The sequence below is a fragment of the Diabrotica undecimpunctata genome, chromosome 9 (assembly GCF_040954645.1).
Source record: "Diabrotica undecimpunctata isolate CICGRU chromosome 9, icDiaUnde3, whole genome shotgun sequence".
In the NCBI taxonomy this organism is placed as follows: domain Eukaryota; kingdom Metazoa; phylum Arthropoda; class Insecta; order Coleoptera; family Chrysomelidae; genus Diabrotica; species Diabrotica undecimpunctata.
In genome coordinates, this window is record NC_092811.1 from 9,542,501 (window position 1) to 9,564,748 (window position 22,248).

Sequence of the window (22,248 nt, forward strand, 5' to 3'; positions counted from 1 at the left end):
CACTATCATATGCTTTCTCAAGGTCTATAAATACCAAATGGGTCTCTCTACTTCTTTCGACACGCTTTTCAATTATTTGTCGTAGGATAAATATATTATCAAGGCAGGATCTCCCGGTACGAAAGCCGCTTTGTTCTTCAATGTCTTGTATCTGTCTTTCAACCCTCTTCTTTAATATTCTGCAGTACAACCGGCCCACAGAGCTCGTCACACTAATACCTCTATACTTGGAACAGTCTCTTTTATTCCCTCTCTTATATATGGAGCTTATATAAGATTTATTCCAATCTTTAGGAATTTCCTGGTCTCCACACAAACATTTATTGAAAAGGTCTACTATTAATTCTAAAAGTGCAGTCGGCCCATATTTAACCAGCTCTATGGGAATGTCTCCAGGCCCTGCGGCTTTTCCGTTTTTAACCTCTTTTAAGGTTTCCGTCAATTCAGATAATGTTATTATAGGGATTTCCTGTCTTTCGTCTCTGTTGTCTATTAATTCCCTTATCTTTTCCCATCTGTACTCTACTCTATCCTCTTTCAGCAGTTTCGTATAATATTCTTCCCATTCATTTAACTTTATGAGAGAAATGTTGTCTTCATTTTTCCTAAACTGCTTTAATGTTTTCCAAGCTTGCGCCACTTTTGTTCCACCCATAAATCTGTCCAGTTCATCACACTTAGCCTCCCAGTTTATATTTTTCGCCTTATCCACGTCTTTTTTAACTTCTCTATTCCATTTAGCGTATATTTCTCTGTCTTGAGGATCTTTGGATTGAAGCCATATGTGATATGCTTGTTTTTTCTTGAGAACTTTCTCTTCTAGTTCCATTGACAACCATTCAGGTTTTCCTTTTTTCCGATTTTCAACTTTTCCCAGTGCTTCATTTGCCGCTTCATGAATATATTTTTTAATTACCTCATACAGACTTTCAGGGTCTAAGTCCTTTGTTTCTATATTTTTTATTTTCTGAGCTATTCTAATTTTATATAAGAACTTTGTCGAATCTTGTTTAAAGCTTTCCAGGTTATATTTTATGTTTTCTATGGTTGTTCCTATGTCTGTTTCTTCATCATTTTTGTGACTTGATTGTTCTCTCTTAAATGTCACTATTACTTTTGCAATAATCATATGGTGGTCACCCACATTCTGGCCCTCTAAACACCTTCACGTCCTTCGTTTTTAGTTTAGAATCTTTACGATGAATGAAATAGTCAATTATTGATGTTAAATTCCTGGTAGGCTGCGTCCATGTAAATTTATGTATATTCTTATGGGGGAAGAAACCATTTAATATTTTCAAAGAATGTACCTCGCAAAAATCTATTAATCTTTGACCATTGTCGTTCAGAATGTCTTCTCCATATCTCCCTATTATTTCACTGTTGGAGCTCTTTCCGGTTCTTGCATTAAGATCACCTAAGATCCAAATTTCTTTCTTCTTATTAATTGTGGCTAGAACAGTTGTTAACTTGTTGAAGTACTCTTCCTTGCTGTCAACCCTTGAGTCATCCGTCGGTGCATATGTTCCAATTACCACTATTTCATGGCCATTTTTCTTAATTTCCATGAGGATAATTCTTTCATCTATTTCTTGCCATGATTTAATACATTTTGTTTTCTCAATTTTTCTAATTAGTTTCCGTAATAAGCACAGCATTAACTCAATGAATTATGTTTTAAATTATCTTTTTAAAGAAAGTAACATAGTGAAAAAATCACATAACAATACATTGTGTGCTGTGGCTGAACGAGTTTTTAAGTTAATGTGCCTCAAGCTAAAAAAGGTTGGGAACCTCTGGTATAGTTAATCTATTTATATTGAATTTGGAGTTTTATTAGTTTCCATGCTATGTTTTCAATGAAGTTGCTCCTTGAAACTTTTTCATTTATGAAATGAAAAAGACAGAAAAGATTTCATTTCACGTTCAAAGCGTCTATGTATCTATTGATACGTATTTCGACTTAATAAGTCTCATCAGAATAGTTATTCATAGCCGTTCTAACTATCTATCTTACCGATTTTTCATTTATGTTATTAGCTTTATACACACAGCAGGCATATATCGCAGATATATTTAGCAGATCATAAAATATGAGCATGGGCCACCGATTTGTGTTTCTTGCTACATTGTATTTTTCACACATTTAATCAACTGTATCTACACCTATTTTAGTATAGTTGTAGAAGGTGACGATATTGGATTTCTTCTTCTCACCAGTTTCCGGGTCAATCGCATTATCATTGTGCGTAAAAGAAATTAATAGCACGGCCTTATTTCTTTTAGAACAACAGGAAACCATGGTGAAATTTTTCTGAAAACCAGAAAGTGAAGTTCATTCTTCTATATTTTTTTAGGTAAGAACTCTGGTGGTATGTCACGTTTATTCTTTTTCATGGTACCAACATGAGTTAGTCTTTTCTCCTCCAATAGTTTTTCTTTGTTGTGGCACACTGGTAAACCAATGTTCCCCGGTTATGGTTCGTTTTGTTCCTTCTGCGGGGTGTACTAACTTCTTTTATTAGGCATATGGTCCATAATTTGTCCAAGGACCTATTTCGAATTAAAAATATTTTCAAGTAGACGTATACCGAAATACCATTGAATCTAGTACATATCAAATGTTTGTAATTTCTATAAGAATCATTCTGTATGGAGGTATACGGTTACATACCAAATAAAAATCACACATTCAGTACTTTACGTATTAGTTTTGACGTAAAACAATCAATTAAGAGCTACTAAGAATACTAATAATACCAATAATCGCACAACTTTCAACTTGTACACGTACGGCATCAGTCTGACTGTCCTATTCACTCACGACAAATTGTTGCTAGTAAAAATACGGATAAACACCTTCTTCCATCATTTGGACACTGTTTCCTTGCACAACCTTGGTTTGAAAATCAATGCAGCCTTGACGCTTCGGCGTTACTATGGCAACGCCGCCGTCCATTCATCCTTTACGCGCCGCCCACGCACATGCCGCCGCCGCCGCCTGCGAAGACGTTTCGACTACGAAAGTTGTATTTGGAGCAAGTATTCGTTGCGAGTACATAACAAAACTAATTATTATGTAAAGTATACACAAATTACGTAACATCAATCCGGAGTTATGATTCTAGGTTTTATTTATTGGCAGAAAATACGAGGGTCAAACAATATTTTATGAGAAATGGAGTAGTTGGGGGCTGTATTTGTAGTAGAAAATGGGATGATTTATAAGTATTCACTAATTAATGTAACAACATTATTATAACAATAATTATATTCAATAACGTAAGTGTGAGATGAGAGCTTTTATAAACTACTTCTTCTTTTGTCTTTTCTCACATTCCAAAGAACTTGCGAAACCTTAATATGGAATTCGGAGCATACTAGTTCGCTCCGGAGGTCAAAAAAACCCTTTTTAATTATATACTTACTAGTTTGCTCCAAAGACCGTATACTTACTTATTTCGCTCCCATTGTTAAGCGGATTAAACATTTTTCTACTACCAAAATTGGTACTGTGACTTTTGTATTTTATACAGAAATTATATAAAATATTGGTTGTTTCATATTTATATATATAAGAGAGTGGAATAAGATTATTTAGACAATATTCACTTTATTTTTGTCCCTATTTTGAAAAAATTTAGTGATTTAGAAATTTTATTAAAAATTTTTATCTGTTTTATAAATTTTGTTAGCTACTTTGATATTAATTCTGTTAAAAAATTAAAATTAAATTAAATTAATAAAAATTACTGAAATAATTTGTACCAATTCGAAAATATATGACATAAAGCAGTCAATACAAGTGTACAGCGTAGGCGCAAAATTTCGGACCAATGCTTTTTAAATGCATTCATTTTTTTTTTTCGAATCCTGAGAAAACTAATAAGTATTTTTGAAAAATTTAAAAGCAAAATGAAAGATTACATTATTACCGAGGGCCGAAAGTCCCTGAAAACTTCTATAATGTTTATTTTAGTAAGTTACAGCGGTGAAAAAAAAAGAGAAATTAAGTGTGATTTTTAATTTCAATTATCTCATTCAAAAGAAACTTTTTGTTTATTCTAAGGGACTTTCGGCCCTCTGCAATAATGTAATCTTTCATTCTGCTTTGAAATTTTTAAAAAATATTTATGAGTTTTTCAGGATGCGAAAAAAATGAATGCATTTAAAAAGCTTTGGCCCGAAATTTTGCGCCTACGCTCTTAGTTAAACAAATAAAAATTAAAACAAGGCATTTATTTTGCTTTAATTGCGTATTTTTATGTAAGTCTCAATTTGAGTATCTTTTAAAACTTATAAAAATTGAAATATACAAGGGGGCGGATTGTAAAATAACGAATTAAATTTAGAATTGAAACTTTCCTAGGCATTGGTTGTACGCTCAAGTGATGAACTGTTTTCCACCTACATCTTAGAAGGGAAGTCTGCAACTCAGAAATATGTTGTCCACCAAGTAGTCAGCAAATTGTTGTACGGCTTGATGTTGAGCTGGTAATATCTCACTTAAGTTTAAAGCAAAAAACTCACTATGTCTAATGGAACTAGGAAAGGTAGACCAACCATGTATGAAGGGTCTCGGGAGAAAACCATGAATGTCACAAAATATTTTGAAAAAAATGAATTTTACAGTTAAATATCGCGTAAAAACTAAAATATGTGCCTGATATATTCTATTGTAAAACATTTATCATTAATATTTACTCCTAAAAACTAGTACTTAAAACTAAACCAATGAAACAAACAGTTTTTTTTAATAGGAAAACATCAGTGTCAGTCTTCTATGGAAGAAAATCATGAAAGTCCAGGTGCGTTTTTTTCTGAGCCAAACGTTTCTTCATTATAACAGGGTGCAATTCCTCAAGATTTGAATTATTGACAGTTCCTTTGTTGTTTTTTATCTTCATTTCTTCTATTTTATTCTTCATAAGTAAAGCATAACTGCCACAACATTTGTTATATTAATGCCATGTTTATAATCACTTTATTGGAAGCTACTGTAATATTTCTCCTGTTATCAAATATTGTGAAATATTTAAATGAAAAATTGTGTGCGATACCAAAATATCCTTCAGTTCTAAATCTGAACCGAGCGCTGAATGAAAATCGCCCTCGCAACTTCACAATTTGGTCAACAATGACCGTTATTTTTATCTCTGACTGAATAATAGTAGCATAAATCATTGTACCTGACCACTAAAACGCGGTCCAAAATTTACTCTTTACACGAAAATGTTTTCGAACGTTTCCAAATGAATTTGAATACTTGTGAATTATTTATAGTAAATAACGTGGACCGTAATTTATCTCCGGTTTCAATTATTTAAAATCTGTTGAAACGATGTGGCGATGAGAATGGATGTGGTGAGCTTTAAAATTTCATTCACCAATAAATTTATTAAAATTTTTTAGTAGTAGAAACTATGGAAAAAGAAATGTGATACTAGTAGGAATGTAAGTAAGTTCTTTACACAAAACTAATAGAGATATCTATTTGTTGTATCTTTATCTAGATGCAGCACTCATTCGTAATTTAAAAGGTAGGTACAAATTTATAACTCCTCCAATTATATCATATATGCAACTAAAAAAAGGGTTTTGGAACTGCAACATTTTTTTGACGTGACAACGTCTTAAATTAGGTTGTGGCTCGGAGTCACTCATGAAAAAGTGTAACGCCCGCTCACGTCTGTTACGATGAGTCACCGAACGAGAGAGAGGCCCGCCGGACCGGCGAATGCCTTGCGTCTCTCTCCCACTCAAACATGATCGGTCCGCTGGTGCGATGCTATTTCTCCTATCATCGTCCTATCCTCAACAAAATCACTCAAATAGAAATTAGTTAAGTTTAAGTTTACATGTACAATGTTTTAGTAAACAAAATATATTTCTATAGTTAAAATTTGTGCAATTCTTATTTTCATTCAATTCCTTGTTCCTATTGTGCAATTTAATAATATTCATATCAATAAATATTCTACCGAGAAAAAGACGTTGTCACGTAAAATCTTCGCCCGTAAAACCGACTTTACAGGCAACCGATTTTTTTAGTTTAAAGTATATATCGGTTTAGACACAACGAGCATGTTGATATGTTAGCAAAAAAAGTGTAAAAAATGGTTTGACCAATAAACTACCTGTAAGTTTTTTTGATGCAGTCGTTTATATTAAAATGAAATATTTTAATATTTAGAACGAATGTTGGCCACAACATACTTATACCATCCCTTCTAGATACTGCACTATGCAAAATCAAATACCGAATAGAATGTGGTTCCAGCCATAGGTATATCTTCGTTCACAAATTGTTGAGAGCACGAAATGTGCCTCAAACTCATAAAACGGTCGTAAATCATAGGCGTTCCTAAGGTGTTTATTCATTGAATAATAATATAATGTTTTAATACTGTTATATATAATATTGATAATATTTTAATACTAATATATTTAGCAAAAAAACAATTAAAACTTTCACGACTAATGTTGGTTATTATATATTATTAAAAATAAGAATTTAACCATTAACAATTTCGTAAATAATAAGAATACCTTATCTCTTTGGATATTTCAATACTAATCTTCGCGTTTAATCACTTTACTAGACAACCTGGAATTCATATCTGAAGGTACTATTCGTTGCAAGATAATTAGGATGGAATTAATATGTTGAAGAAGAAATTATCTAAGATCCATACGAAAATTCCGGGCTGAAGGAAGGCCCATCTTCTACCAGGATGAAACGTGGGTAAACTCAGGCCATACTCTAAAAAAATTTGGTCAGATAAAAATATATTAAGCTCCAGGCAAGCCTTTATGGAAGGTTGGTCTACTGGTATCTCCCCACCTTCTGGTAAAGGCAGTAGATTAATAATTTCTCACATTAGCAGTGAAAAAGGATTTGTTAAGCATGGTTTGTTGGAATTTCAGTCCAAAAGCACAAAAGACTATCACGAGGAGATGACAGCTGATGTTTTCGAAGAGTATTTTGAGCAGATGATTGAACACATACCACCAAATTCAATTATAGTATTAGATAATGCACCTTATCATTCAAGACTAGTAGAAAGACTTCAAACGAATGCGTGGAAGAAACAGGATATTCTTGACTGGCTGCGGAATAAGTATCTGCCTTACGAAGATGGAATGGTAAAAGCAGAACTTGTAAAATTGCCCGACAACACAAATCTAAGTTCAAGAAATACGTAGTTGACAAAATGGCGGAAAGACGAAACATCACAGTCTTTAGACTTCCACCCTGCCACTGCGAAATAAATCCAATTGAACTCATTTGGGCACAAATGAAAAGTTGTGTGGCTAGAAAAAATACGTCATATAAAATACAAGCTGTACGTGAATTGTTATACGAGTCTTTACAACATATTACAAAACAAAACTGGAAAGATGCAGTAAGACATGTAATAGAAGAAGAACAAAAAATGTGGGATCTTGATAACATAATTGATGCGACCGTAGAGACACAACCGCTAATTATTAACCCTCAAGACGACTCGGATTTCGAAGTTGATATATTTTCTCTTTTATTTTCACCCCTGTTACATAACATATTAAAATAAACATTGTAGAAGTTTTCAGGGACTTTCTGCCCTGAGTAATAATGTAATCTTTCATTCTGCGTTTAAATTTTTCAAAAATATTTATTAGTTTTCTCCGGATTCGAAAATAATGGATACATTTAAAACACATTGGAAATTTTGCCATGTGACATTTGGCTACTTTTTCCTTAATTAAATAAATGTATCTTTTACAAATGACAAGAAACTTTTTATTTTTGAATAAAATAAATAAGTTTTATTAAAAAATACAATTTACATAAGTACAATTTAAAAAATATATTTATTTAGTTCAAATAAATGTTTCAATCATATACTCTACGACACTGGTCGTTCATCTCTAACCATTCAAAATACCCCCGTAATAGGATTATAAGGTATTGTATTCCTTCAGATATAAGGTGGGTTAGTCGAAAACATCTTAAACCGTCAGTTTTAGGTTGGTTTTTACTATTATATCGTATTACCTATCCTCTCTGTATTTCAGTTTTCTAATTAGGGTTAAACTTGTAGTGAGCTATCAACAAATTGTGAACCGGGTATATATATATATATATATATATATATATATATATATATATATATATATGTATATATAAATAAAAAGCAGATAATACAAAGAAAGGTATTTTGAATTATAGAAGAGAAGCTTTATTTAACTTATATCTTATTTTAATTTCAGTACTTAAATCATATTATTCAACTCTTCGTTATTGATATATTATGGACTTTAGGGTCATTAAATTATTAGTCATGTTGTGACTGCCTGATTGGCACCTAGTTGATGCCATTAAAAACATCGTAATTGACAAATTTTTGACTTGTATGTACTAATTGATATATTTTTTACAGGTGAGTGAAAAAAGATCTGGATGGTGCCAAAAAGTGTCAGACTTAAATTGAAGATACATCAAGAGATAATATGTAAGTTTCGCCTGTTTTATACCAACACACAAGTCGATTTTACTCAGAAATGAAACGAACATTATAATCTTCTTAAAAAGATTGAGAAAAGAACAATTTTCAGATTTATAGAAACAGTTACCGAGTACTGATCTGCTTTCCAAAAGTCGAATATCTACAATTAATTTCATAAGAGCTGTATGTTTTGTTTTGTAATATTACCAAAATCTTAACAACTACCTTTTGCTTTTTTTTTTCTATTTTCCTTTACTACTAAAAGATGGAAACTATCAGATCAAACAAGTTCTCGTATATTTAAAGAATATCGTTAAGTTTCTGTTCTACAGTACTCATCTAATATGACAAATAATCACGATCTACTTGTTGTTTATTAAGTATTTTCCCATAGAAACTGATTGATTTATATACACGACACTATTCCATTGCTGTAAATAGTCTCATGAATGAGTATAAAAGTCAATTATATACACTAATAAATAATTCAATTGCGCGACCACTACAAAACGACGACGACAGGCAAAACGCTTTTTATCTTGTAGAAGTCCACGTGTCCCTAGCGTAAGGGTCAATTATTTATTGACTCCAATATGTTTCATGCTTCGGGCGTGTACATTCATTAATGAAAGTTGGGAGCGCACTTTACCATAACAAACAATATAACTTTTGCTGAACCTTTTTAATTCGATATAAAACGAGCGCAGATGGCAGCACTACAAGACAACGTTTATGAGGATGATTCATAAGTTAATGGATCTTATGTACAAGAAAATAAAATTAGACTTTCTGCGAACTTCTGGTTAGTCAATGTTTACAGTTAATTTTTACTGAATCTGCGATTAATAACTGAATAATCAATTGTTGTAACCTATACGAGTACCTTCGTATATCAGTTGGCCCAACGTTAGATTGTTAAGAAAATTAAAGTGGCATAAATTGGCCGAGTGGGTCACTAATTTCTAAATTTTTTGCCAGCAAAAGGATGCCAGCACCGATGAATGTAACAATGGATCCCTCACACTAAACAATCAAATAAACCCAGACAAACTAGAAAAGCCAGATACAGTAAAACCTCCGTTAACCGAAATAATTGGGGGGGGGGGGGGAGGCCGTTTCGGATAACAAGAATTTCGGTTAAAAATAACATTGTTTTTTATAATATTCTTGATCAAAGTATTGGTATTAAAAAATACTATGAGTTGATTTCGTAATGTTTTCTAATAAGTAAATCCAAAATAAAGTAATAAAATTAAGGAAAATGAATAAGTTTAACATGCTTTTTTAAAGAAATCTGCTATTTTTTTTGCGTTTTCGTTTGACAACGATGTTTCTCTCTCCCTCCATCGTTAATTTGCAGAACGTCATGAGTTTGCCTCATTTGATTGTTCGACGAAACTTAAAGCAATCTGAAAAAGACAAAACTTTATGTAATGACAACAAAAATTAAAATCTGGTTGTGTCCCTAACTAATTAGGCCTACTGTATAAAATTCTTTCCTCTAAAGCATTGAAAATCTCGTCGACGGTCTTGTGCTACCTGTTGCCTCTTGGGTCGTCATCTTCGTCATCTGATATGCTCAGGTTGTCTTGATAAAGAACCATATCAATGATGTCCTGGTCGATGAATTCACGTTCTGAGTCATCAGCTGCTAACCAGTCACGTATCTTTTCTTAGTTAATTTCGTCATGTCCCGGCAAATTTTTAATGAAAGGTTTAATTTCTTCTGTCGTTTTCTTACCATTTTCTTCTTCAGGATCGTCAATCAAAATCTTATCAAAAAGTTTGTTCTAGCATTTTTCCAAAGTTGAAGATTTGATCTTGGCCCACGACTCAGCTCACCAATAAAAATGTATTATTGTTAAAGATTTGAGAATTTCGGGAACACTTTTGGATTAATTCGTCTCCTGTAATAACAGATGTCTTAAGAATGCTTCTCTATAATGTCTATTGAATGTCTCTGTGACTCCCTGGTCTAACGGCTAGATTAAGCTTGTGACATTCGGTGGCAAAAATCTGACAATTGTCACCATTTTGTAGATTTTGAGGGTGAGGCAAGCAACAATACTTTGATGAGAAGGTTTTTTAATTTTAAAAAGGATTTTACACTTGAGACGAATTAATTTTCAAACCATTCTAAAAATAAAGTGGTCGACATCCTGAACTTTTTTGGCTTCTATACCTTAAAATGCCTTTTCGGAAATATCTTTTAGAGCTCTTGGTTTTTGTGATTCCCAACACACATAGACATCAATTGGTGAGTGAAATTACCGGAATTGTTTACGTTTGGAGACAAACATTTACTTTTTATTGACGAAATTATTGAAACTGTTAGCCGTTTCGGTTAAACGATGTTTCGGTTAAAAAGGTTTCGGTTAAGGGAGGTTTTACTGTACAAATGTAAAGGTTATTAGCACAAACAGGCCTGTAAGTAGAAAGCTGCAAACCTCTTTTGAATTCCTTAACCTAGATTTATATTATCAGAATGTTTGTGGTTTAAGAACTAAAGTACATGACTTTTATACTAGTATGTTGTCTTATATAAAATATCATGACACTGTAGAAACAAACATGAACCCAACTAGTTTTTGGTCATTTGTGAAGTCCAGAAGTAGTTCCAGAAATTAAGTTAGACAACAATATTTACACTGGTTCTGATGGAGTTTCTAATGCTTTTGCACTATACTTTAAGTCAGTCTATAGCATATCATCTCATCTGATATGAAGATACCTAAGTTTCATGGTATTCTAGAATTTGATGAGATAACTGAAGAAGCCATTAGAGCTGGTGTAAAGAGATTAAAACTCAAGAAATGTACAGGTAAAGATAATCTACCTACTTATATCTATAAGGGATGTATTGACCAACTTGTTGAACCATTACAGGTTATATTATTTAATCTAGCTTTAAAAATTAAAAGATGCCATTACAGTTCCTATTTTTAAATCTGGTAATATTAATGATGTAAAAAATTATAGACCAATTAGTGTTTTAAATTCTTTGGCAAAAATATTTAAATCTATTTTATATAACAACTTATTACAACATTTTATCAAATGTTTTAATTAATATCAACATGGATTTCTACCGGATAGATCAACACTTACAAATTTATGTGTTTTCACACAATCTGCTGCAGATTCCATAAATACTAAGAGGCAAATGAATGTAATCTTCACTGATTGTGCAAAAGCATTTGATAGGGTTGATCATGGTTTATTACTAGAAAAAAACTGGGCACATTTGGCCTCTCAATTAATGCATTAACATTTTTCTTTCTTTTCTTTCTAGCAGATAGAAGTCAGCAAGTTAGAGTTGGTAATTTTTTCTCAGAGCAATATTCCGTAACTTCTGGAGTTCCTCAGGGCAGCAACCTGAGACCACTCTTATTTGCTTGTTTTATAAAAGATCTTTCTAATTATCTTTTATGTTTTCGGTGATTTTAAGATGTTTAGAGTTGTAGAAGATCAATGTGATTGCCAACTATTACAACTAGATTTGAATGCGGTATCTAATTGGTTTCAGATAAATAGAATGGATCTAAATGTTGAAAAGTCTTCAGTGATGAGCTTCATACGTAACAGAAACTTTATTAAAATGGTTTATTATATCAATAATAGAGAATTGCCCAGAAAATCCGTGTGTAAAGATCTTGGTGTGAATTTTCAGCAAAGCTTGCACTTCAATGATCACTATCACATTGCTAATGCATAAGGCTTTTAGGATGTTAGGATTTATAATTAGAAACACCAAACATATTAAGATGATAGATCTTCTTCTTAGAGTGCCATATCCCTACGGAACGTATGCTTATAATATTTTTATACTGATCTCGGTCTTGCGCTACGTGTAGCAATTGGTCAAACCTGTCCACTGCCGCAAATTCCTCAACCAAGAGAGTTTCTTCCGTCCTATCCTTTTCTTTCCTTCGATTTTACCGTTGAGAATTAGCCGAAGGAACTCATATCTTGGTCCTCTGATTATATGTCCAAGATATTCTAGTTTACGCCTCTTAATAATATTTAATAGAGTTCGTTGATGTTCCATTCTTCGAAGAACTTCTTCGTTTCTAGTTCTGCTAGTTCATGGAATTTTTAGTATCCTTCGATACAACCACATCTCAAACGCCTCGATTTGATTCATGATATCGGCGTTTAAAGTCCAAGTTTCACATCCATACAAAAGTACAGACCACACGTAACATCTTGTAAACTTTTCACGGATTTCCAAATTTAATGAGTTATTGGATAATAGAGGCTTGAATTTTTGAAATGAGTTTCTTGCCTGTTCAATTCTACATCGAATTTCGAAGGATGGATCTAGATTTTGGGTAATCCAACATCCAAGGTATTTGAATCGCTGAACTCTCTGCAGCGGTTGTTGGTTTAGTATCAGTTGGGTTGCGCCGATGTCCACTTTACTGGTCACCATGTATTTAGTTTTATCGATATTTATCGACAGTCCCCAATTTGTGCATTCCATGTCAACTCTATTGATTAGCTCCTGCAGATCGTCGATGTTCTCAGCTAGAATCACAGTATCGTCGGCGTACCGTATATTGTTAATTATTTCTCCTCCTATGATAATTCCTTTTTGATCTTTTAAAGCTTCCCTAAATAGATTCTCAGAATACACGTTAAAGAGGGTGGGAGATAGTATACAGCCTTGTCTTACGCCTCGTTTAATACTGATTGGCTTTGATTCTCTGTTGTTGGTATTAATAATGGCTGTTTGGTTCCAGTAAAGTTTGGCAATAAGTTTGATGTCTTTCTCATCTAGTTGGATGCTCTGCAAGGCGGTAATTAGTCTGGTATGCTGAACGCGATCAAATGCCTTTTCAAAATCAAAGATGATAGATAGCATAATTCAACTATATAATTCCTTGGTAAGACCACATCTTGAGTATGCTTCTGTAGTTTGGGCACCCCATGCAGAAGTAAATATAGATTTAATAGAAAAGGTACAAAAAAGTTTTTTAAGATATCTATATGTTAGAAAATATAATTCTTATCCATACTTGGTGTCTTACCGGAGTAGGTATGCTTGAAACTTTCAAATTTGTTACACTGGAACAGAGACGGAAAATGCAAACAATGCTACTTGTATATTATATGGTGAATAACTTAAAATATAAAGACATATTCTTGATCAACTATATAAAGTTTTTGGTACCTAAGATTAGCTTAAGGTTAAATCATAGAGGGCTGTTTTTTTTATTTGTGAGGCAGACTGCTCGCCCATAAACAACATGATGGGGCAGTGCAATATAATATGTACTAAAAAATAGCGACATAGATATCTTCAACACCAACATCAAAGCAATTAAATCTAGATAAATCACTTTATCTTAGCATGTAGGTAAGGTAAGTCAGGGTAAGTGAGAATCTGGGGCAAGTGCGACTATTCAATACCGTAATTCAACCAACGATAGTAAAATAGCGAAATCTAGTGTAAACGTTACTCAACTTCATAACCATGTGTTCTGTATACGGTGGAGCGACGTTACCGACAGTACATGTGAGAGTTGAGGTATTGAACATATATCTGCAAAAATCCACTTGATTTGTCAAATTTGCACTTACCCCAGTGTTCTGCAATAGCAAGATTTTCAAGGTAAGATTATTAGCCGTATTATTTTAGTGTAAAAGTGCACTTCGTAAATACGATAAACCTGTTTCAATATGCATAACCCTACTTAGAGGCCACGTACACTAATGTTCGCACTTGCCTCAATAAAATTTTATCGAGGCAAGTGGGAACTAGGAATAATTAGTTACGTTCCCACCTGCACCGATTAAAATTTTTATGATTGACTCTTTTTTAGGTGCTACCATGGTTCGCATTTATCAACGTACGACGGAGAGAGCGACATCTTATAGTAAGGAACAGCTGCAAAAAGCACTGGAAGATATCAGATCTGGAAAAACAACACTACATACAGCAAGCCGAAATTATGCAATTCCAAAAACAACATTGCACAATCATTTAACTGGTGTCAGAGGAAAAAAAAGTGATTCATTAGGTAGAGGACCAGTTATTCATGCCGAACATGAACGCAAGTTAGCCGAAGGATTGAAAACTCTAGAAAAATGGGGCTTTGGATTGTCAAAACGTGAAGTTCTGTTGATTGTCTCTGATTTTGTTACACAAAATAATATAAGAACGCCATTTAAAAATAATATTCCTGGTCATGACTGGTTCACCGGCTTTAAAGCAAGATATAAGTTATCTCTCAAGAAACCCCAATCGGTTGAGTACGCAAGGAAGAAGATGTATGATCCATTTCCCATTTATAAGTATTTTGAGATCTTAAAGATCACTCTTGTTGAATTAGATCTTAATGATAAGCCTAAGCAAATATGGAATTTGGACGAGACCAGCTTATGCGTTGACCCATCCCGAGTGAAGGTGATAGGAGCCAAAGGTAAACCGTGTTCGCGAACTACGAGTGGTCCAGGTAAGGAGAATCTAACAATATTATCTGCGGCAAATGCATTTGGAGACAAAGTACCACCATGTATTGTATTTAAAGGAAAGTTCGTATGGGACCAGTGGATGGCAACACAGGACCTAGATAATCTTGATATAGCATATGCAGCTACTCCAAACGGCTGGATGGAAACGGACGTTTTGGTCAATTTCTTAAAAAATACATTTTTGAATGCTGTGGGACAACAAAGACCACTATTATTGATATATGATGGTCACAGCACTCACGTAAATACAAAAGTCATCGAATTAGCTCGTGAAAATGAGATTACCATTCTCAAGTTGCCGCCACACACATCGCATTTACTACAACCCTTAGATTTGTCCGTGTTTAAATCCTTTAAGACTGAGTGGGACAAAAAATTGGTGGCTTGGCAGCGAAGAAATCAAGGAATAAAAATGCCGAAGCGAACATTTTCTGAACATGTTCGTGACGTGTGGTATGGTACAAAGCCAGAAATCATCCAAAGCGGATTTCGGAAAGCGGGAATATTCCCATACAAAAATGACATTGTAGAAGAAGATAAATTTCACCCAGATGCCTATAAACGTTGGAAGGAGATAAATAACAAAACTGCGAATCAAGGTGACGAAAATATGGAAGCAACTCTAGAAGATTTACCGCCATTGGTTTCTTTTGAAGACTTGCTTTTGAAAACAGTCACACCAATGTCTCGTTTGGAACCAGTAAAGAAAACGCGAGTAACTCCCGGTGCCGAGGTTATAACCAGTAATGATTATTACCAAAAATTACAAGAAAAAGCAGACAATAGTATTGAAGCAGTGCCCAGCACCAGTGGGGTAAAGTATCAGCGGAAAATAAAATCTAGACGACGAAAACAGCATAGTTCCAGTTCTAGTGACGAGTTATCTGATATAGATCCACCGTTAGATGATGATTCGTTAGATGAGCTATCTGATATATATCCACCGTTAGATGATGATTCGTTAGATGAGCTATCTGATATATATCCACCGTTAGATGATGATTCTTTGGATAATGATTCGCTAGATGATTTGGTTGAGGACATACTAGATGACGATATGGGCAACAATATTGAAAATTTAAAGGAAGATTTTGAGTTTGGACAGTGGCTTGTAGTGAAATATACCGGAAAGAAATCCGTGAAACACTTCATTGGAACAATAGTGGGATTTGACCAGGAAAACAACAATCCAATTGTTAAATTCACGAAAAAGAAGAATAACAATTATACATTTTACTGGCCAGATAATGATGACACTGACACTGTTTCCAGGGAAAATATTGTCATGATATTGCCAGATCCTGTAGAAAATAGAAGAGGAAAATCGTTCCAGTTCAGTGTATCTTTCGAAGGATTGAATTTCGTATGCTAGGAAATTTAGCTTTTATATTTTGTTCTCATCAAAAAATTTTGGACTTTTTATAAAAATAAATATTACTGACACTAAATTTTATGTTTCTTATTCGCAATTGCCCCATACATAGTGAAATACACAAGACATATAATAGCCACATGCTATTCCCACTTGCCCCACAGTCTGGGGCAAGTGAGAATATTTGATCAGGTAACGAAAAAAAAATTGTATTTGATAATGTTTGCATAATTAACACGTGTTACTAAATCAGTACTAATTAGAAACTTCTAATGACTTTATATACTAATTGTGATTATTCTAGAATGCATACTTCAGTTTTAATAGTGACATGAACATCATCTCTAGAAAAATGCGTTCGCTCTTACCCTGACTTACCTTATATCTAATGTCAAAATCCCTACTTATAATTACATTTTATTCTGTAAAATGTGTTTGTTGTGGAGGAAATAAATAAATAAATAAATAAATTAAAAATATCTGTCATGGCTTCACTATTTTAATTAGTCCAATTTCTTAGTTCTAAATTTACCAATTTTGCAAATACCTATAAAATTGAAGTTAATTTCGTCGGTTTCCTTGCGAGACGAGCAATTATTCCTTACAACAGTCGTAAATACCGGTAAACAAAACGGTCGAAGCATTAGATTATGTAACAAGTCAAATTTCTACATTTCATTTGAACTGACACGGCTGCCAACAAGTTCAGTGTCAAGGATAAAGGCATCGCGTGCTACCGGCGACGACGGTCGAAACTCGCTCACTCGCTTAGGATTTTAGAGTTTTCTGGAAGTTGCTTATAAACATCGTAATTCACTAAAACTTTCGAGGAATCAAACCGAACCAGAGGCGCCACGTAAATCATTACCGTAATCGAACGACGCTTTCTCTAAGTGACGGCTCGAATTAAAAAGGTAAAACAAACAGAATTCGCGGAAGAAACATAAATTTCTCCTCCGAGATTATATACAGTGTAGTTCACAGTTAAATTACGGTAGTTATCTCTGCATTAGGCGGATTGCCAGTTTTATTCAAAATATTTGTAGATGTTGGAAATGAGACATCTGTGATCGAATATACGTTTATTTAGAGCTTTCAGGAATGGTCAATCTTTCACTATAACACGCGTTCCGGAATTGTACGAAAATTAGTATAAGGCAAAGACGTATTCTTAATTACGATTTGTAGATATTGTTTCATATCCTGTACGAAAACCACGCTGTTCTTTTGGCTAAAAGAAGTCTATTTTTTTTTTCGCCCATATGGTAATGTCTAGACTTCGGCAAATATGCAAATAAAAATGTAGAAAATATGCGCATAAATATGCACGTGTTTACCCGAAAATATGCAAATATTTTACAAAATATGCATACAAATAAATAAAAAAATCGTAAAATAGTAACAATTTTATTTAAAAAAAAAAGTGTACATAACTAAATATTTCCTACTATTCATTAAGATTTACATTTATTTTAAGTAACTACATCATTTTTAAGTATGAATAAACTTATTTAGAATTATGGTAACAATAAATGACCAAGTGGTGTTCAAAATTTTCTAACAAAAACTTGTGGCTTCTGTCTGAGTACATATATTTATATATGGAAAAACTTCGTTCAACATCAACTGATGTAACGGGAGCATTTTTCAAACTAACCAAAACATTTGGTTCTAAATTAATTGTTTCCGAAATATTTCCAGCTAGAACACTGACTACTTCAGAAAGAATATGGTAACCTTTATTTTTTTCCATAGTAGCTTCAAATTTTTTTAAAATATCTTTTCCAATATTACCTCTACCGTTCCGACAACATGACGCAAATTCTTTTATTAATGCTGTACTTTCGAACAATGACAGTTTTGGTGATTCTAACTGAGTAATTGTTTTTTGAACAAAACTAAAATTTGATTTTATAAATGAAAGTTCTTGTTGAAGCAAGTTACTCTGAAAAGTTTGTTTAGAATCCAAAAGAGATTGGGAACTTTCATCTGTTAACGTATCAATTATGTTCTTTATTTTAACAAAATGATCTGCATAAAAATTAGCTGCTTCTAACCATGTTCCCCATCGCGTTAAAATAGGTTGTGGTGGAAGAGGAATGTTAGGTAGCATTTCTTTATAAAGTTGAATTCTTATAGGAGATTTAAGAAATACTTTTTTGACAATGGATATCATGGTATTTACAAGAGGAAACTTTTTCGTATTTCCTCTGCAACTCTGTTTAATCCATGCGCTACACAAGTAACATGTATTAAATCTGGGAAAAATATTTTTAAATTTTGACCTGCTTTCACCATATAAGGAGCAGCATCCGATAAAATAAGCAGTAATTTATTAGAAGGAATAGTTGTCGAAAGAAAAAAAGTTGCTAATGTTTCTTGTATAAAACGCGAAATTGTTAAAGCATTTGTTTTCTCAAGTTGCTGGCATGAAATAAGATGAGATTTTGGTAAGGTATCTTTTTTAAGAACACCAATCAATAAATGAGCAATATACTTTCCTGAGGAATCAGTGGTTTCGTCTACAGATATGTAAAAATAATTATCTGCAATTTCTTCCTTAATATTAATTAACACCGACGAGTATAGCCCGTTCACATTATTTCTTCTTAGAGACCGATCACTTGGAACATTAAGTTTGCAATATTTTTTTAGAAACGAACTAAAATTTACATTTGCTAATTTTGAAAGCGGTATGTTTGCAGACACTAATGCGCGACACAAGTCTTCATTAAAAGTTTCTTGCTCATCTAATTTTTTTGAAGTAGATTGGAAACATTTAGCCATTGAAGTTTGATGTTTTCCTCCTATTTTTCCTTTTTTTGCAATGTGTGAAGCAGTTCTCACATGTTGGTCTATCTGAAATTTCTTCTCACATGCTATCTATAAATAAAAATAAAAACCTTTATTTTAACCCAACCTTTAAAATATAAAAATATACAAGGTGTTTTTGGTTAATCAAATAACTGGTTTGGAAAAAAAAACACTCGCTAAGTGTTTTAAATGCAGTATTAATCCACAAATTAGTTTTTGTTACTAACCATTAGTACATCATATAACTTATTTTAAAATTCAACAAAAGTTTTTTTTTTGTTAATTCAATTACAATAAAAATAATTGTGTTTTAGAATAGCTGACTTCATAAAAAAAAGTAAAGGTGAAAAATTTTTCTAAATACACACCATTGTATTGTACCATGGACAATTTTTTCTCACTAAAGGAAGCTATTTTTCATTTAAAAACAACCTACGAGTACTAAATTTCAAGTAAATACGTTTATTGGTTTTAAAGTTATTGTTGTTATTAACTAAAAGAATTTAATTTTTTTTAATTTTAACACCCTGTATCTCGAAAAGTAAATAAGTTTGACCCCTCATTAACTATATCGTTTTGTTCAATTTTTCGAGAAGTATCTACAGTCAAACGTTGTAAGTATCATTTGGAAACACCCTGTATGTATGAAATATTAGATATTTAATAGAAAATATTAGATACTTACAATTTTGCCACAGACTGAACAGTAGATTTTTCCCATATCCATAGACAGCTCTTTATAAGGTTTAATCCAAGTTGAAGCACTGGTTGTTTTAGGCATTATAAAATCACAATCTTCCTTTTTGTTACGCACAACGAGTGTTTACGCTTTGAATATCAAAACAAAAATGATTTACAAATCTGAGCATCAAATTAGAAATGTTTAGGTACCTAATTCAATAAACTGGGAGATTTTGGAAAATCCCTAAATTAGGAACAAAACTATTAGCCGTTTACCTGCTGTTAAGATACAATAAATTGTAGATAGATTTGGGGATTAGATCATAAAATGCAAATGAGCGAACCCTTAGCGATTATCCAATAACTGAATGCCTCAGTGACCGAGACTTTCTAAGAATGTTGAGGGCTACTTAAATTGATCTTCTTTGAAATTGTAAATGTTTTGTACCTGTAGATATTACGTACTTAGATCATTTCTTGATTAAAATGACTACAAAATTTTATACAAGAATTGAAATAAATTGGTATGTTTAAAAATTTTCAAATACAGTATAAAAATCTGAACTTTTATGCACTTTATGCAAACTTTTATACAAATATGCCAAAATATGAAATATTTGCATAAAATATGCACAATATGCAAAATATGCAATATGCATATTTGCCGAAGTCTAGTAATGTCTAATGCATAGTTTTAGACCAGGGAACTAACGATTTTCCCTTTGACACTCGTTGATACAGGTGTCTAATTAATGCTTTTGATAAATTTGTTGTCGTAATTATTGCAAAAAGTAGATTTTTTGAAAAAATGCATAAAAAAACTTTAAATTTTGCGTGAGAATAAGGTAAGTTTATTCCAAAAAGATTTTATCTACAACATTATTATGCGTAACCTATTGGGTCTATAAAAAAACATGGTATAAACAGACAAAATTGAATACCTTGGTCACATCATGAGGAACAGCGGAATATATGCGTTGCTGCAATTAATTCTTCAAGGAAAAGTAGAAGGAAAACGAGGACCAGGAAGGCGAAGATTTTCCTGCTTGAAAAATCTACGTACGTGGTTCAATACAACAACCACAAATCTTTTCAGAGCTGCAGTTTGCGGCTCTTTTATCTACATATACTCTCACCAAGAATTTTCTTGGCAGAGGCTAAGATATTAGACTTAATTTTTGCCCAGCTTTCTTCGACTCCATCACTTTCTATGCTATATGTGTTTCTGCTTTTTTCGGTTATTTTTAAATTAGAAAAAGATTGCCTTTCAACGGAATCGTCGACAAGCTTCAAAGTGTGGCCTCAAAATCGCCGACTTTAAGAAGCTGTTAACTGTATCTCTGGTTCTTGTTCATAGATTTCGACGTTTCTTTTTTTAATATCCCAGAAGCAGCGGGATATTTCTTTTTTCCATAGCATCTTGATGAGTTTACCGAAAATGTTTATTCTCGATTTGAAAATGGATAATAACACAGGATTCTTTATTACAGAAAAATTATAATTATCAACAAATTCTGCTACTTTTTTTTCTTTACTAGATTATAGAACACAAAATAGATCACTAGATAACCTAAAAATCAATAAACAGAAAATAAAATGAAATCGTAGGCTTCCACGGCCAGAGTCAGAATTATTATTTCTTCCGTATATTCGAAGTGTCACTGATAGGATTGGCAAAATTCTTCGCAAAGAAGGTATCAGGACTATCGCAAAGAAGGTATCAGGTATCAGGTAACAGGACTACTTTTCGACCACCCAAGAAAATCTCACAATATCTACCCTCTCCTAAGGACCCATTACCGCCCCTATCTTCCTGTGGTGTCTATTCTATTCCTTGTTCATGTGGAAGTGTATATTGGCGAAACTGGTCGTTCCGTCAAAACTCGGATTCAAGAGCATCAAAGATGCATTCGATCAGGTCTTTTCTCCCATTCTGCAGTTGCAGAACACTGCCAAGAAACCGGTCATTCCATATTGTTAGAAAAAACCCATATTATTTCTAAGAGCCCCTTCTTTTATTCCAGGAAAATCCGCGAATCTCTAGAGATCCGAAAAAATCCACATAATATCAATCGAGAGGAAGGATACTACTTGTCTCCCATCTGGAATCTCAGTCTAGAGCCGCCGTCCGGTCCCGCTACCACGATGCAGCCACATGATTGGCCAGCGCGCGCTTCTTGACGTTCGCGCCACGGAGTGTGCCGATACGTCCCGACACGACAGGTCACCGCGACTATAAATAGAGCGGTAGCGGAAGCGGAGTAATCGTCGCCCGTCGGATGTCGGATTCACTCCCCGCCTCTCGACGCGTTAGTGTTCTGAGCTGTTGGACGTGAATCCCTGTCCTGGCATTTGGTTTTCACCTCTGGCTGCGTTAAGTAGTTGAGTTACTGTGACCAAATGCCCATCTTGGTA

The 22,248-nt window shown here is 33.3% G+C and overlaps 1 protein-coding gene across 4 annotated transcripts in view; it reads left to right on the plus strand.

The window, feature by feature from the left end:
* The window catches only part of LOC140449495 (uncharacterized), a 267,953-nt gene that overhangs the window by 123,749 nt on the left and 121,956 nt on the right, over positions 1 to 22,248 (plus strand). The window contains exon 2 of one of the 4 annotated variants that reach the window (XM_072542682.1): positions 8,424 to 8,495. The exons of the other annotated variants lie outside the window; for them this stretch is intronic. The gene's annotated coding sequence lies outside the window, so the exon portion shown is untranslated. The remainder of the gene's footprint in view (positions 1 to 8,423; positions 8,496 to 22,248) is intronic. 4 annotated transcript variants of the gene reach the window in all.